Here is a 17,579-nt window from a genome sequence, read left to right on the forward strand (position 1 = left end):
GGTGCACACCTTTAATCCCAGCACTTGGGAGGCAGAGACAGGTGATCTCTGAGTTTGAGGCTAGCCTGGTCTACAAAGCAAGTTCCAGGACAGCCAGAGAGAGAGAGAGACTGATTTATTCCTTATATTAATTACATACACAGGTGTGTGTCTGTGAATATGTGAGTAAAGTGCCCTAGAAGTTCAGAGGCCAGAAGAGAGAATGATTCTTAAGTACAGGTGAGTTGCCATGTGGGTACTGACATAGATCCTCTCAATACTCTTAACAACCGAGCCATCTCTCCAGTGCAAAAAGTTCACAGTAATTATACACACTTCTTTTTTTGAGACAAGGTCTCTAACTATGTAGCCCAGCTTGGCCTTGAATTCAGAAATAAATCTTCCTATGCTCACAGACTGCTGAGATTAAAGGCATGAACCGTTACGTCAGGCACTTAAAAAAATAAGTATTTTATCTACATGAGTGTTTTGACTATATGTTTGTATGTGTATTGTGCCGGCCTGAAAAGTCAGATGAAGGTGCCAGATACCTTGGAACTTGAGATCTAGAGCTATGAATGGTTGTAAGAAACCACATGGGTGTGGGGACAGAATTCAGATCTTCTGGAAGAGCAACAAATGCCCCAACGAGCCCCAAGTCACCACTCCTCCCAAATTATACATGCATACTGTGGCCCATGCCTACATATACGACATAATGAGTAAGTCAAATGAAATCATGAAAGCCCAACAGCTTGTCCTAGGCCTTCACAGCCCCAAGGAGATGATGAGACCAGAACCTTTCCTGCAGGATCCCTGTGACTGCAACTGGAGGGTCACACTGGCCCTTGTCAAATGGCCTTACCCAAAAACCTCACTTATGCCAGGGCTCATCAGATGCCAAACACCCAGAGCCTCACAAGCTGAGGACAAGTGTGTTTCCTCAATAAGGTGATAGGTACCAAATTCTAGGTGGGCCTAGTGGTCAATTTCCCATTGTCTCCTTCCCCCAATATTGACCTGCAGTGGCAACCTCTGCTGCATGGTAAAAAATGACACATAAACCACAGTTGTACTACATGTCTTCACAATCAGGCAATGCCTTACCCCTACTGTACACACATGACGCCAGGAAGGTGGAGCAGCCACTCTGAATGAAACAAAGGCTCCCTGTGGAGTGATCAGTGAAGAGGCCACTGACAAGAAGCCATGGTAGTCAGACCAGGGGAAACTCCAGCACCAAAGAGTGACTGAAGGATTTCACATAAAGGTGGTTTATAAGAAGGTAGGCAACAGCAACTCAGAAAGTACTTTGTCTCTGCAAGAGACAGTGTCCTTGGTGTGCCCCTAGCTTGGGGAAAACACACACACAGAAGCACACACACACACACACAGAAGCACACACACTGCCCAGCAGGCACTAAATGAATGAGCATATGTGGGCTTCTCTCTAGGGTTGGTGCTGACAGGATCCTTGGGCCTCATCCACTCAGTGTTTCCTTTGTGTTAATATGAAGTCAGGGTTTTCTTCCTAACACCCAGTGAGCCCTTAACCAGTAGCATCCCCAGGTCAGCTCCACCAACCACCTGTAAGGTTGAATGTGATGACCATCCCCCAGTTTACAAGAGCAAAACTGAGATTCAGCTGGGTGAGGTAGGTAGGAGTAACCTAGAGAATGGGAGGATGCTAGATCTGCAGTCTGTGCTGCTCTAGGCAGAGTCCCGCAGAAAGCACACCTCAAATCATCCCTGCAGGTTCTAGGGAGCTGGAGCACCTTAGGAGTGAGCACACATAAAGCTGGACATGTTCTACTGGGACATGCAAACACAAAGTATTTCAACTCCACTAAGTGTGTGAGGCATACCTACAGTTGCAGTGTTCCTCTTACAATGTGAAATTGTGAAATACAAAGTGTAAGCCACTTACAATGTTAAATCAGGCAGGAAAAATATAAGCCTATGGGTAAAAGGAGTCAAAGACACCACCTTTCAGAACTCCACTCAAACGACAGAAAACATGGGGACCCATTTAATAGGACAAATGGGCTACAAGAGCTAAGTCCCACACCCATGTCACAGGGTATCTAACTCTTGCCTTGGGGAGACCTGAGCTTGTGTCATGGTGGGCTATGGGATCTAAGGAGGGGATGGGCATGAGCACTGGTAGCACTGCTGGCACTGTGCTGGGTACTTGGAAGTAAGTTTCATTGAGAGCTATTCTGGATACAGGAGCAGTCCAGCACCTCTGGTGTCTGTGAGAGGACTCTGTCCTGAGGTCCTGACTATACATACTCCAGGGAGTATGGCTGTGTCCAAATAAAACTGTGTACCATGATGAGCCACAGCCTTCAGGCTGATCTACACAGAGAAAACAAACAGCACTGCGGCTCCAGGATCCCCGAACAGAGTGGTTAGCAGCCTGCTTTTCCAATCACACCAGAGTACATCTGCAGAGGGTTCAGAAAAGACATGCAACCAACAAATTCAAACCAAACCCAGGACCCAAGGTTTAATTAAGTCTCTGAAAACAGTATACAGGATTAGCCTCAGCCTGTTCTAATAACCTCACACACACATAGAACTCTAAAGGACAGAGGCCCCTCAGACAAGGAAGTGATGTGCTGCAAATTCAACTGCAGACAAGAATGAAACTTTAACCTAGTTCCAGTGCAGAGCCCAGCCAAAGGCTCTAGGGATGACTCTGAGAGGATATGGGGAGACAGTAAAACCTGAACATACTACAGCCAAGGGTCTGGAGGTCTATGGCCCATGGAGGCCCTGTGGCAAGATGGAGCTACAGGATCAGGACAGGTCTCCAGGGCATCTAAAACTCAGAAGGGAGCATGTGTACCAGTGAAACCCTAAGATGGTTAGCAGGTATGGGGGTGGGGAGGAACCGATATCAAGAGGATGAGGAACCATCTGGCTTCCACTCACAGAAAGGTCCTGAGGGAAAGACAGAGGTCCCAGAAGGAAGTCACTGCCTCAAAGTCTACACTGGGTACAGTCAGCCCTGGTGCCCTTCTCAGAACTCTTAGACCTACCTAGTTGAGTAACAGCACTCCACTCTAAATCTAGTGAGCACCTTGGCCAGTATGTGAGACAATAGTCACTAGGGGACAGACTCTTAAAAAAAAAACAAAAACAAAAACAAGACATATGATCCACAGGTGCTTCTGTCCCGTGGGGTAGGCTGGGTGTGCTTCCACAGCTACCTGTCAGCCTCCAGTGACGACTTGAAGATTCCCAGAACCTGACCAAGGAGCACTCACTACATCTAGACACCAAAAGTGACAAGAAGATGCCTGTCTAAAGAGCATCAGACTCCACAGGACAGACAGTAAACAATAAAGGAACATCAGATACTTCTACATCCTCAGCTCTTGAAAGCCTAGTTAGCGGCACATTAACCAGCCTTGCTCAACATGCACAAACATGTATTGTATGCACTCCAGATACTTATTAGTATGTACATAAACACGTGGCATCTCAAGAGTCCTCAGTCACCCCAGCATGTCTGACTGTGGCCAGGCTAGGAGTGGTCCCACAAGGGCACCCGATCTCAAGCTGTGTCCAGCGTTGGTCACCTGCAGCCTAGGGAGAGGGATGTGCTGCTGCTCAGCACAGCATGTGAAGGAAAACCTCAGTGCTTGTAGTGTGACCCAAGACCACAGTTATCACTTCAGCAAGAGACCACCAGCACCATGAAATGGAGCCCATAACCCTTATAGGAAGGCCAACACTCCTGTAGGACTAATCCATCAATCCTCCAGCCTGATCCTTCATCCATGTTGTTACCTAAGACAGATGATTTTGCACAGAAAGCCTTCGGGATGGGGGTGGGGCTGGAGAGATGGCTCAATGGTTAAGAGTACTGGCTGCTCTTCCAGAGAGCCCTGGTTCAAAAAAAAAAAAAAATTCCCAGCACCCACATGGCAGCTCACATCTGTCTGTAACTCCAGTTTCAGGGAAACCAATACCCTCACACAGAAATACATACAAATGCTCATAAAATAAATAAATTAAAAAAAGTCTTCAAAGGTTCAGAAGAAACATTTCCAAAAAGCAAAAAGTGAGGAACCAAAATGTGTCCCATATAGTAAAAAAACAAAAAACTTGTGTCCCATATCCCTTTCACAGAGGCACCCTCTGCCACAGTGGTACTGCTGACTGCAGCTCCCCCCTGCAGGAAGCCCAGGGTGGGGATGGGAGATTTGAAGCCACAGTTCTACAGTCCATGACAAAGAAAAATTAGGTCAGAACCCTCACGTCTTTGCAGCCTGTGGGCAGCCAACTCCCCCTACACACATGTGCAGCCACCTCCAGCCTACAGAGCTGAGCTGTCACATGAGCTGTCACAGGGACAGTAATCAAAGAACTGCATCTTCAGCAGGAAGGTGGTGGAGCACACCTTTAGTCCCAGAGCTCAGGAGGCAGCTGGACCTCTGAGTTCAAGGTCAGCCTGGTCTACAGGGGAGTTCCAGAACAGCCAAGGGTACACTGAGAAACCCTGTCTCAAAACAAAACAAACAACAACAAGAGTATATTCTCAGTGAGATCATGCTGAGGAAAATGCAGCCACCCTGGCCTTGGCTAAAAAGTCTGTAGTCTCTGTGGCTTCCACCATTCCATATCTCACACCCCAGCACCCCAAACAGAAAAGCTAGCTCTGCACACCTGCTCCTGCCCACAGGGCTCTTCCTCCAGATCTCAGCAGTACCTACAGTTTCTATCTGTGTGCGCATTTGTTATATACTCCCACACACCTCCCCAGGACAGGAGACACCTCTGTGTCACCAGGGCCCAGTACAGGCACAACGCTCAGCACAAAAGAGGTACTAGAAATGGATACACACTCCATACACAAACCAGAAAAGAACTAGAGGCAAGCTTACTTCCTCTCACTCCCCTCCTATAAACTAAGCCAGAGTCTTCCCACCAAGAAGGAAGATAACAATTGAAAGCTCACAGAAGCCAGAAGGCCATACAACATTTCTGCATCCCAGTTCTCCACAAACAGCCTGAACAGCAGACCAAGGCATCTCAAAATACCAAGCCAGGCATAGTGGATTACCACATAGGTAATCCCAGCACTGGGGAGTCTGAAAAAGGAGGACTGCTGTGAGTTCAAATCCAGTCTGGTCTACAAAGTGAGTTAGAGGGTAGCCAGGGCTACACAGAGAAACCCTGTCTTAAAAAAAAAAAAAAAAAAAGGCAAAAACCAGAAACAACTCAAAATGGATCAAAGACCTAACTAAGTCAATAGAATCTTAAAAGAAACCACAAGTCAAACTTCCTATCCTTGGAGTTGACAACAGGTTCTCATAACCAAAAACTATTAATAGCACTGGGTAGAGGTGGCACACGCCTTTGATCCTAGCACTTGGGAGGCAGAGGCAGGAAAATCTCTGTGATTTAGGAAAGAGCCTGGTCTGGTCTACAAAGAGAGTTCCAGGATACCCAGGGCTACACAGAGAAACCTTGTCTCAAAAAAAAACAAACAAAATACCAATGGTGAAACAGACAAAAATCTCCTGATGAGGGCCTGATGTCCAGAACATCTTACAGACAGGAAAATGTCTTATGGCTGTAAACAGTCAAGGGAGCTTGCTTAGAATGTCTGGGTTCACAACAGCCCCTCCGCCTACATCAAGGAAGAACATAATGACCAGTCAATTCAAAAACCAGGAGAATACTTGACTAGACATTTCTTGCAGCCACGCAAATGACTAATAGACAGCTCCCAATGTCTGCTAACTCCAGCTCCAGGGAGCTGCCCTTTTCTGACCTTGAACACCCACCCACACAGGACGTGCGGGCACATACATATAAAAAAATAAAATGTTCTGGAATTGGGAAGAAATACACAATACTGTGAATATAGTAATGCCACCAGATATTACACTTTAAAATAGTGACAATGTCAATTTTTCTTACGTGCTATTACCTGAGTGGTTATTGTTTGTTTTGTTTTTGGAGGGTCTCAACTCCAAGGGCTGCAGCTGTCTGGGCCTGGTGATCAAAAACACAAGCCGGGCCGGGCGGCGGTGGTGCACACCTTTAATCCCAGCACTCGGGAGGCAGAGGCAGGCGGATCTCTGTGAGTTCGAAACCAGCCTGGTCTACAAGAGCTAGTTCCAGGACAGGCTCCAAAGCTACAGAGAAACTCTGTCTCGAAAAACAAAAAAACAAAAAAAACAAAACAAAACAAAAAAACAAAAACAAAAACACAAGCCGGTTCTTAAGTAAAGATGCTTAATAAGTACAGCTCCAGAGTCCGAAGTCACCATGTCAGCCATGGCAGTTCTCAGGAGAACCCAAAAAGCCACAGCAGTTTACTACACAAATGGGATTATGAGCCTGTCCCAGTAAAAGTGCCAATATATGGGAGTGCCACCTGTAGAACATGCATGGGACAACATACTCTTGACCACCCACGCTGGGAGCGGGGTGGGGGTGGCTGTGGTCTTCTGCAGATCCTGTCTCAAAAAAAAAAAAAAAAAAAAAAAAAGCCAAACTATGGTGGCACACGCCTTTAATCCCAACACTCAGAAGGCAGAGGCAGGCCTCTCCAAGTTCAAGACCATCCTGGTCTACAAAGTGAGTTCCACGACAGCCAGAACTACAGAGAAACACTGTCTTGAAAAAAAACCTAGAGTTTGAGGCCAGCCTGAACTCTATACAGTGAGTTTTAGGCCCACTAACAATACTTACTGGGACCTCCTTGGCTTAAAAGAAAACACAAACAGTAAAAACAACAAAAATCCTGGTATTTGAATTGTTGGTTTAAATTTTATAAAAATCATTACATGAATTTTTGTATTGGGATCAGAACTGAATTCCAACAATGTCTGAAATAGCCTTAAACATACTCCTATCATTTTATGCTATGTATTTATGAGACATAGTCTCCTTAAGACTAACAATTTGAAAATCAAAGAATTAGTTCTGAAAGACACTGAAGATACTCTCACAATATACTAAAGTCCAGTTTGAGGCTGAAGCGTAAGATTCAGGAATTCACAGCCCATAGATGGACACTGTGATAGTCGAGGAGATGGACCCCAGGCTCATGATGAAGACTAGACCCCAGGGATGGTGAAATGGTTTTACCTACTAAACCATCTTGCTGGCCCTAAGCTTTCAGTTATGGAAAACTTCAAGCACACCCACAAAGTAGTAGTGGTGCCATGATGACACAGTCCATGGCCAGAGAACCCCAAGTTTGAGACTAGTCTGGTATATACTGAAAAATTACACCAAAAAAAAAAAAAAAAGAAAAGAAGAAAAAAATCCCTAGCCCACAGAGACACAGGTTCTGTGGTCCATACTGGTGGGTCTCCCCTTGCCTCCTGGTGTTAATAAGTTCAGTCTAGAGAAGCTGGGTACTGTTGCCTCATTTCCACGTGTGAAACCACACTGGCTCCCCAGACTAAGGATTGATCAGCTTCCTTTTCTTTGAACACCGATAAGAACTTGGAAACATTTCACGCTTTTAACTGCTTATTTTTTGGGGGGAGGTTCAAAACAGGGTTTCTCTGTGTAGCCCTGGCTGTCCTGGAACTCAACTCTGTAGATCAGGCTGGCCTCGAACTCACAGAGATCCGCCTGTCTCTGCCTCCCAAGTGCTATGATTAAGGGTGTGCGCCACTATATCCGGCTTTTTAATTTCTTTATTTAGAGTCAGGGTCTCACTCTGCTGCACAGCCTAGACAAGACTTCCTGGCCCAAAATGGCCCTCCTGCTTCAGCCTTCAAGGAGCTGAGATCTGGCACCTGGCTCACCATAAATTGTGTTTCTTGTTTTGTGTCCTAGGGATGAAGCCAGGATCTCACAAAGCCAGCACTCTACCACCACATCTAGCTAACAACCATCCATTCCACCTGATGTGAGCACTGCTGTAGGTCCTTCTGGCAAAACTGCCATGTTCCTAATGCAGATTCAGAATTCAGTGATCTCAAGTTTGACTCAAGTTCTACACTTCTCTTTTGATCCTTAGAGACATTTGTTTCTTCTATAGTATCTGACAGGGAAAGAAATACACATTTTTACCCTGAAACCAAAAGCTTGTCTCCAAAAATCAGCTTTGTAAAACTGTCATCTGGTATAAAAATACAGGAGAAAACAACACCTGACAGTCACCCTCTACAGTATGCATATGCCTTGCAACCACACTCATATCATGCACATGAAATAGTGACTTTTTTTCACTGATAAAGAGCAAACGCATGCAGACCTTTCCTTTAGGGAAATGGATTCATGCTGTGCTTTGTGTAGGACTAAAGACAGAACCCAGGAGCTCATGCTCAAGGGAGGTTCCAGCTACTATTATCTTGCTTCTACTTTTTTCTTTGTCTCCTCCCAGAAACTGTCACACAGAACACAGGGCCATTTCCCACCTCCTTCGCCCCACCTCTCCTATCACAATCCTTTCTAACCACCCACAGGGCAGTTTGGGGAAATGGTTCTAGGGTAAACATACAGTAGTTCTGTGGTGCAGTTAGAGCCTAATCCCCTCCCCAGAAGCAGTCAGTGCTCACAGGTGGGTGTTTTCCAGACACTCCAGGGACTCTGCAACATGCACGGTTCTCCTTAGCTGTGGCCAAGGCCATCATCTGCACTATTTTCTCAGGAAGCATCTGTTTTTCTTTTCTCTGGGGGGGGGGGGGGGGGAGACGACACGCATGGGATTGAAGCAGACTTTTCTCTTTGTAGCCCTGACTATCTGAAACTACCTCTGTAGAACAGGCTGCCCTTGAACTCCCAAGAGTTCATTCTTCTCTAAAGCTGCCTGCCCTTTACTCAGGGTCTGTAATACCCAGCACAAGAATGAGCATCACCTACCAAACAGGCAGGACCCCCCCCCACCAAGAGATTCAAGGACAAACACCTGGTTCATGACTCTGAACAGACAGAAGGACCTGCTGGGGGTGCAGATACACTCTGTACATACCTTGGTAAAAGGCAGGGGGTGCCTAGTCCACTGCCAAGCAGGAATCAAAAGACCCCAGCAGCAATAAAAGGCCTACTATTAAATAAGGACACACCTCATAAACTATAAACTAAAACCTACAATACCAGCACTTGGGAGGCAGAGGCAGGAGGACTACCTGGAGTTCATCTGGGGATACATTAAAGTAAAACAAACAAACAAAAAAAAAAATACCAGTCTCTCAAGAAATAAGCCAGAGCTAGTGGGTACACACCTGTAATCTGAGCACTTGGGAGTCTGAGGCAAAAGATCAAGGTGAGTTCGGGGCTAGCCTGGGCTACATGGTGAGACCCTGTCCTAAAAACAAAATACAGGATTGGAGAGATGGCTCAAAGGTTAAGAGCACTTTCTGCATTTGCAGAAGGCCCAGATTCAAATCTCAACACCCACATGGTGGTTCAGTCTTCCTGACTCCAGTTCCAGGAGACCTGTTACCTCTTCTAACCTGCTCAGGTACCTACCTACCAGACACACAAGTGCTACACAGACAATGCAGGCATAACACTCAAGCACATAAAATAATCTGAGAATAAAAATTAAAAATGAAACAACAAGCCCCTAACCCTAACACTGTCACACCTTGTGTCTAGCACAGAAGGGATGTCAGAGCAGTTGAGCCTCACACAGTAGCCAACCAGATGCCATTGGATGGAGATGAGCCTGCCTATTTTAACAAGACTCCTGCCTATTTTGAGCTGCATGCTACCGTATAAAAAGAAGGGAGTTGTCCTAGGATGTTTTGAGGCTCCCTACTTCTAGGATATCATTCAATTCCTCCTTCTTATACAGGTACAAGACCCTGAGCTAAGGTGTCGCTGCCAGGTCTTGATGGTAACAGAAATCCCTCCTCCCGTGTGGCACTCTGTCACTTCTATGCTCTGCAGAGCTCAAGTTTCCACATAAGTGGTGGGCAGTGACTAAAATACAATTCTAGCCATTTAGAAGGAGAAACAGCTGGAGGTCAAAGGTTAGCCTCTGGTCCCCCTTCTTTAGGCCTTTGAGCAGGTGACCAATGAGGTTCAAGGGTCATACCTGATCCCATAGGTACGACTTGCCTTCTCTTCCCAAGCAGGGCTCCATTAGGTATGTGGAGGTTGCCTGAGCCAGCTTTTCATTCCATAGACAGGAGTCCCCAGCACTCACCTGGCCTCAGGGTCCGGGGTGCTGGTCCTACTATGCAGCCATGGCCATAGCTCTGTCAAAAGGCAACTTGTGTGGACGTGCTGGCTCAATGTGCAGGCCAACCTAAACCAAAAGACAGAAAAACTCTGAGTTTTAAAGAAGGGTTGGAAACCTGGAAAAGTTCAAATGTTTCCAGTGAAAGGTGTGGTTCAGTGGTAGAGTCTGCCAAATGTGAGGAAGGCCCTGTGTTCTGGTTCTGTCTCCAGCCCGACACTAGAAGAAAATGCCTTCAGTCACAGGAATAGTGCAGTATGCCACTGCAGCCTTCTACAACAGAGGCCAAACAAAGAAATCGATTTCTAAGGCCTAGCAAACAACTAGGGAGTAACCTGTGATCAACATCCCAGACCTGTCTTTGAAGCATTCAATCATCATAATCATCATCATCATCATCATCATCATGCCAACAGATTATTCCCACTAACACCCAGAATACACAGTAAGTGATTCAGGGGCTCTATCCTCACAGAAAGCCGGGAGTCACAGAACATTAAGATCAGGCTGGGTGCTGACCAGTGAGGATAACCTGAGGGCAGACCCCACTTTATAAAGTAGGAACCTTATGCATCTGATACTCAGGAAACCAGCCCAGATCCCAGATCAGCCAGGTTCCCTCTCTAAAACACCATCCCTGCAGAAGTATAGGCTTGTCCCTGAGGAAGAAGAGTGCACAAGTTCCGAGGACTGCCACACTCACCCCTGGACTGAGGCAGCTTACCTTCAACCTCAGGGATCAACAAGTGTCCAGGGGAGAAGAGACTGCCTACCTTGCAGATGAGACTTGTAGCTAAAGTTCAAGACCAAAGGAGAGTGGTTCCATGACAGGCCCCAGAGAGTCTATGGTATCAGACTGGGTCCCACTTCCAGGATTTTATGCATGTGGCTTGCCGAGTATCCATACCACCTCTGTTCTCTTTTGGGGGGATCCATAAGACTGTCGGAGGACATTCTAATAAACTGGTAATTTTTTTTTAACTTAAGAAATGGCTCAGCAGTTAAGAGCACTGGCCACTCTTATAGACGACCAGGGTTAGGTTCCCAGCACCCACATGGCAGCTCACAACTTTTTGTAAATCCAGTTTCAACAGATCAAACACCTTCTTCTGGCCTCCGTGGGTATCAGACACACACATGGTATATATACATGTAAATAAAACACTCGACACATTTTTAAAAAGAGAAACGTTTTCTATCTAGTTAGTTTGGGGTTTGTAATACATGGTCTCATCATGTAATTCTGGCTGACCTAGAACAAGAGATCTGCCTGTCTCTGCTTGAGCTCTGAGATTAAAAGCTTGCCCTATCACACCCAACCAAAACCTTTTATTCCTTTTGGTTTTTCAAGACAGGGTGTGATATTTTGATCGTATTCTGACACCAAGACTGCCAATAAAATTTACTTTCAATCAAGGGGACGGAGCTAGCTACTAACAGACCAAAATTAACCATAGAGGTTTTGGAGAATTAAGGACAAGCAGACACAGGAAATAGTAAGGCAGGGTTAAGACAGGATCTCAGACCCTTTTGGATGGCGGGGGGTGGGAAGGTTGGAGGGGAGTCACACAGGATCCAGGTATCACTGGTAGCTTTTTTTTTTTTTTTTTGCCAGTTCTGTGTTCATTCAAGTTCTTATCCTGAGATCTCACTCCTGAGCTCTTATTGTTAAAGAATAATTAGATAAACGCATCAACAAGGTTTCTCTGTGTTGCCCTGGCTGGCCTGGAACTCACTCTGTAGGCCACACTGACCTCCAACTCAGATCTGCCTGTTTCTTACTCTCAAGTACTGGAATTAATGCACACCCATAGAAACCTTTACTCCTAAACTAGTTCCGGTAATTTGTGGCTCCTGAGTGTAATGAATACTCTCACAGGAAAACTTGCCTAGTAAAGCCAGGAGTGAATGCAGAGAGACCTTTGCATATCAAGGAGCACAAGGCCCCTCCCATGTGCTCACTACCAGGGCCTGACTTTTTGGCTCAGTTCAGGCTGGGAAATCCAACCAATGCTGTTAACCCTCACTTGCCTGTCTCTGCCAGGGACAGGAAACACTAGCATAGCTCCCCAAGCACCTGTCTCTGGTGCTCAGAATCAAAGCCAGCACAGACAGATCCCACCCTGAGAGGTTTCCAACTTTACCATGGAACAAAAGCAATAGATTCTACAGAAGTCACCTTTCAGTTTTGAGTCTCAACTTGTTCCCAGGCTAGCAATATATGGCCTGATCATGTCTCTCCCGTCAGTAGCACGGTCCACACCTCCAGCTTATGGTCCCACACCCAGGAGAGGTAGCAGTGAAACTGCATACAGAGGTCAGAGGGCAACTTTTGAGAGCTGGCTCATTCCTTCCACCATGTAGGTTCTAGGAATTATATTTAGGTTAAGTAGTCAGGTAGTAGTAAACACACTTTCTTGCTCAGCTACCTTGTCAACCCCTGTTTGGATGTTCTCGATTTTGTCTAATTTAGTAGGACCCTGACCACAGTGAGTCATGGGGCCATTAGCATACAAAGTCACATCAATCGGTCAGAAGTTAAAGTCACAACAGAATTTGTTTAAAACGGGATGAGAAACAAGTTGTACAAGAAAAAAACTGCAGTCACCTGAGACTGAGGCAAGAAAATGGCTTGCCTCTAGGACAAGACTGAGATTTTTGTCTGAAATAAACAAACAAACAAAATGAAAACAGAGCTGGGGTGTAGGCTCTAGCAGAGAGTTTACCTAGCATGTGTGGGGCCTGGGCTCCATCACTAAAGTAAATAAAACAAAGAAAAAGGGATCCCTTATTCATAGCAGTAGTACAAATTCTCTTTCCAACTGGCCTACAAATATAATGCATTCGCCATCAGAAACCTCCATGGGCACATGGCTATGGCATAAGTGCTTATCACACATACGTGAGGACCCGCACCCTATAAAGAAGCTGGGCATAGTGGCATACTCCTATAATCTCACTTTAAAAGAGACGCTTCACCTCCCCTGATAAATGAATGAAGAAAGAAAGAAAGAAAGAAAGAAAGAAAGAAAGAAAGAAAGAAAGAAAGAAAGAAAGGCTAGCTTTAACCCTGCACCTGGGTCCTCCAACTCACACACACACTCCCAAAACTCACCCTAAACTCATGTCCTAACTGGAGAAAAACCACACTTGACAGAAAGACAGCCATGGGAGCCACGGTCATGCACATGAAATCAAGCCTTGGCACTGTGGCTGCCCCATCTTATGTTGTCATTTGATCTTTTGGGGCAAGGCCTGGAGGATGCTCCCTTTTAACTCCAGGACGAAGGCAGAAGCAAGAGCCCCCTAGGTCTGTCTGGAGACCATTCATGGCCAACACAGGAGATGTCTCTGGAGGCACTGGCACTTGATAGGGAAGGGCTGATTGTATTAAACTTTTGAGTCTGGCCCTGCATGAGTGTACCCCTCTACTCGCTGCCCACAACTTGACCTCACTGACACCTCAACAGTCTACACCCAAACACTTTGGCCCCCATGTTATTCTGACAGACCCAAGAACCCAGCACTTCTCACTGCTCCTGTCTCTGCCCCTCCCAGCCCGAGTTCAATTGCCCTGCACAAACCAAGTATCTTTACAAGACTCACCTGGACCCTCTGTGCAAATGATCATAGCAACCACATCACCAAATCATCAAAAAGTAGAACTCTTAACACCAGAAGAGGAAAACCAAGGCAGGCATTAGTGGAGCACCAAAGGAGGCACGATGGTGCTGGCAGGCGGAGAAGGATTAGCTCAAGACAAAGATTCAGTCTTCCCTTTTCTTTTTTTGAGACAAGACAAACACACAACACACACACTCTCTCAGACAAAGTCTCACTATGTATGCCCTATTGCTATATAGACTAGGCTCTCCTGGAATTCAGAGATCAACCTGCCATGGCCTCTCAAGTGCTAGAATTAAAATATATACCACCACACCCAGCTAGACAGAATCATAATTCCTGTTTTGTTTTGTCTTGTTTTGTTTTTTGAGACATGGTTTCTCTGTGTGGTACTTGCTGTCTTGGAACTTGTTCTGTAGAGCAGGCTAGCCTTGAACATCCACCTGCCTCTGCCTCCCAAGTGCTGAGGTTAAAGGCGTGTGCCACCAGTCTAGCTTCGTAATTCTTAATATAGCCCCCCCACAGATGTCCTTGAACTCAGAGCTCCAGAGTACTGGCAATATACACACTTAAGTATGTGGTCTGTCACTGAGTTCTGCTCCAGTCCGCATTCAATTTCCAAATTGGGGGTCAGTACCCTATTGCGTACTACCCACATTCAAGCAAATAGTTTCCTGGGACACAGCCACAACCAATGCTCCCTCTGGCTGTGTCTGCCTATAATGACAGAGCATAGCAGTGATGACACATGACAGAGTAAAGCCAGAAATATTGTCTCAAACAGTAATAAGAAAACCTCACCTCAACTATCACTAAGCACTGTGGAGCTTCTCAGGAAAGGGGGAGAGGGGCCCAAGTCACAACAGCACAAAGCACCCCCAGGGAACCTGAGCGGTACCTGCTCTCCCCAGGGAACAAAACCTCATTACCCATGTCCCCAGAGAGCAGGGGCATGTTGGACTAGGCAGACTAGAGACTTGGAGAAACAGTCCCAGGAGAGCAAAGGAACCAGTGGGAAAACTGGCTGTACAGACTGTCCCCTGGCAACCTAAACTGACACTAGGGATGAGAATGGTACAGAGTCCTGCCCACCATCTCAAGTTCTGACACCCACTGGGTTAGCGGCCAGTTTGTACCTTGAGGCTGGCTCACCTAGTACTCCCCTTATCCACAGTAACAAAGGCCTTGATAGAGGATGGATCATCTCTCCTAACACTGAGCCAACACAGCCTCCCTAACGTCCCTGCAGGCAGACACGCAGACACACACACACACACACACACACACACACACACAACCTCTCACAGTACCTTATGGTGGTCCGCATGCGTGCATGCACACTCACACACATCCCATCACAGCTCCAGTAAGCCTGACCCTTCCCCACCACCCAGACAGCCTTTGCTCATGCCACTGCCATGCAAAAAAGCCCACGCGTTCTCTCTTGCCATTTCTGATGCAAGTCCCTGTCTCTAAGCAAGCGCTCACTTCCCAATCAGCACACCCAGGCCAGATTAGGTACATCAGAATGTGGCAACACAGTTGAGACCATGTTCTGCCCCCCTACAATGCTGTCAGCACCCACAATGTTTCCTTTACACACTTGAAGCAAAAACAGTCATAAATACTAACTCTGTCCTTCTTTAGAATTCAAGGCTAGAAGGCAACCATGTGGCCCCAACCCCCAGCATGAGCCTGGGCCTCCCAGAGAGCAGCTGTTGCTTCAGCCTCTCTCACAGCTGAAGGTCCCAGAGGCCCAGCCTTGAGTCTAGAAAAGCCTCCTCCCTGTGACTGCTGGGAACTCATTGCTGTCTCATTACTGGTGGCTGGCATACTGTACATACTCCCTTTTTCTTTTCTTCCCCCACAAAGCTAGAAATGGACACTAGAGACTGTGCTTTGCATACTAGGCAAGTAGTCCCTACTGAGACCCTAACCAGCACCCATACCTTCTTACTGTACAGCATCCCACCCTGAACTTCCAAAAGTCATCTCATGGATCCAGAAGCAGGAACCTTCATCATACCCTTCCTTCCCTATTAGCCATTCTGAAGGTTCAAAGGCTCTCCATGACCTACAGCCCTCTGAGAGTTTGCCTCCCTCCTGGAGCCCCCTCAGGACTGTGCTGCAGACCAAGTGGCAGGCCCCAGCTCCAGGCAGGACCTCCACAGGAAAACCACTACTTCTTACTTTAGCAACTGTGATTAAAGCCATTCCTCAAAACGTCTCAGCTCCCATCTGGACGTGGATGTTCTTCCCAATGTTCAAGCAGCAGGTGAGAACTGCAGAGACCTGCATGCTTAATGGTCAGAGCCCAGGGTGTCTGAGCCTCAGAAAGGTCTGAAGTGCTCAGCACTGAGATGCTCGGTATGTGAAAAGCTTGTCAAAGACACCTAAAAGAAGTGTGACGAAAAAGAGGAAATAAATGGCTTCTCTGCCAGGAATCTGTAACTGCCCTGCACCCTAGATAACTAACTCCTTTTTTCTACCCCCTTTCCTGGCACATAGCTCTCAAAAAGTCCTTAGGATCTCCAAAGTGTCCATGTCATGGAGGAGGATTGCATGCTGGCTAGTGATAAGTCAGCTACCCACTCAGACCCTGGGTAAGAAGGGAAAGAGAAAGGCAGGAGGCTAATGGGTCCCCAGTACCAATAGTGCCAACAACTATGCCTCTGTCACAAGGCTCCGGAAGCACCCACAGGCTTAGGGCTCTAGAAGCTTCCAGACAACAGGACACAGAAAGTTCCTGGAGAGTGGCTGCCTGTTGAGTCCTGAAGCTCCTTCCCAACACTGCAACACCAAAAATGGCAAGTTTCCCAGGGTTCTACCAGCTGCTGGAGGAGGGGACCTGAAAACCCTAGACAGATAACCAGTCAAAAGAAACCCAGGAGAGTCCCACTGGGCAACTGGAAGAAGGGAGCAACCTTGAGAATAAGTTCTGGCCCTATGGAAGCTAACACCGCCTCCAGGGAACTGTTGTGGGCAGAGAGCTAAATTACAGGATGTCCTGCTGGTGTGTGCTGTTCAAGGGCCACTTGCTGAGGTCACTGAGGACTCAGTCTGAAATGTGGAACAGATTTCCCCTGGCTGCCCTCTACAAAGTAACACCAGTGTGTGTCATATGTCCAGCTATCAGACACAATGACAAGTAGCTACAGGAGAAAAGGATGAATACCTGAGATCCCCCCCACCCAAAGCAAAGCAGCTGAGAGAGCTCAGACACTCCCCAATATTCCCTAGTGGTTTCAGGAGCTCTAGGGTCACTCCACCAAGCTAGAGGAAGCGTATCCAGTTCCTTCTCCTCCAGGAGCTAAAGAAACCCCAAGGAATTTCTGTGCTCCAACACTCTACATCCTAGATGATGTCACAATAAACCTTCTATACCCATATGCATTTTTTTTTGTTTTGTTTTGTTTTTCGAGACAGGGTTTCCCTGTAGTTTCTAGAGCCTGTCCTGGAACTAGCTCTTGTAGACCAGGCTGGCCTCGAACTCAGAGATCCACCTGCCTCTGCCTCCCGAGTGCTGGGATTAAAGGCGTGCGCCACCACCGCCCGGCCCCATATGCATTTTTTAAAATACCCTAGCAGCTGACACAAGCCGGGCCCCCAATGTGTATGTCATAGTCTCTTCCTAAACTAACACTGAAAGACAGATCCATATTCTCATAGTTATGGGTTATTTCTGAGGTCACATTTTTTGACAGTAAATGCACATAAGGTAAAATTCTTATCTTAAATTGCCCTGCTTTGGAAACAGTATGGAGGTTGTCCTGCTTCATCTCATAACCAAGCCAGGCTTATTTTGATC

The 17,579-nt window shown here is 46.7% G+C and overlaps 1 protein-coding gene across 3 annotated transcripts in view; it reads right to left on the minus strand.

The window, feature by feature from the left end:
- Positions 1-17,579, minus strand: part of Gatad2a (GATA zinc finger domain containing 2A) — a 90,965-nt gene that overhangs the window by 34,001 nt on the left and 39,385 nt on the right. For 2 of the 3 annotated variants that reach the window (XM_038325864.1, XM_038325863.1), the window contains exon 2: positions 10,115-10,216. The gene's annotated coding sequence lies outside the window, so the exon portion shown is untranslated. Of the gene's footprint in view, positions 1-10,003; positions 10,023-10,114; positions 10,217-17,579 lie in introns of those variants that run through there. The other variant, XM_038325865.1, reaches the window with a different exon arrangement.

Source organism: Arvicola amphibius, chromosome 4 (assembly GCF_903992535.2).
Source record: "Arvicola amphibius chromosome 4, mArvAmp1.2, whole genome shotgun sequence".
Taxonomy (NCBI): domain Eukaryota; kingdom Metazoa; phylum Chordata; class Mammalia; order Rodentia; family Cricetidae; genus Arvicola; species Arvicola amphibius.